We start from the raw sequence: 443 nt of genomic DNA on the forward strand, positions 1-443 counted from the left end.
GTGTGTGTGTGTGTGCGCATAGCTCAGTTACCCTTCAGAGAGCATCTTCTTAATGCGCTCCTTCTCAGAAGACAGGGTGATGTCCGCGCTCTGGCTGCGGAACAGCTTGTCCTCTGGTCCGTTCACACACATCACCGGTGGAGACTGGAGTTCATCCGAGAGGTCCTGAGAAACACATCAGTAAATGGACTCCACTAATAACACACACACACAAACACACACACCGCATTACAACACCAAATGGATTATTCACTTACTTTTCAAGGTCTTACAGGAGACCCTTCACATCAAAGTCAATAAAGACTGTACAAGGTTCTTGTACTCTGCTGGAGTCTTTTCTTTTTCTACTTCTACTCCTCTATATCTCAGAGGGAAATATATTGCTTTTTACTCCATTACATTGTGACAGATTAAGTAACTAATTACTTTGCAAATTAAGATTT

General features: G+C 42.7%; 1 pseudogene; it reads right to left on the reverse strand.

Annotated features, from left to right (window-relative positions):
- LOC118334521 overlaps nucleotides 1-443 on the reverse strand; it is a 10,529-nt pseudogene that overhangs the window by 6,757 nt on the left and 3,329 nt on the right.

This window comes from Morone saxatilis, unplaced genomic scaffold (genome assembly GCF_004916995.1).
Source record: "Morone saxatilis isolate NCDOM2014 unplaced genomic scaffold, NCSU_SB_2.0 Contig23, whole genome shotgun sequence".
Lineage (NCBI taxonomy): Eukaryota > Metazoa > Chordata > Actinopteri > Moronidae > Morone > Morone saxatilis.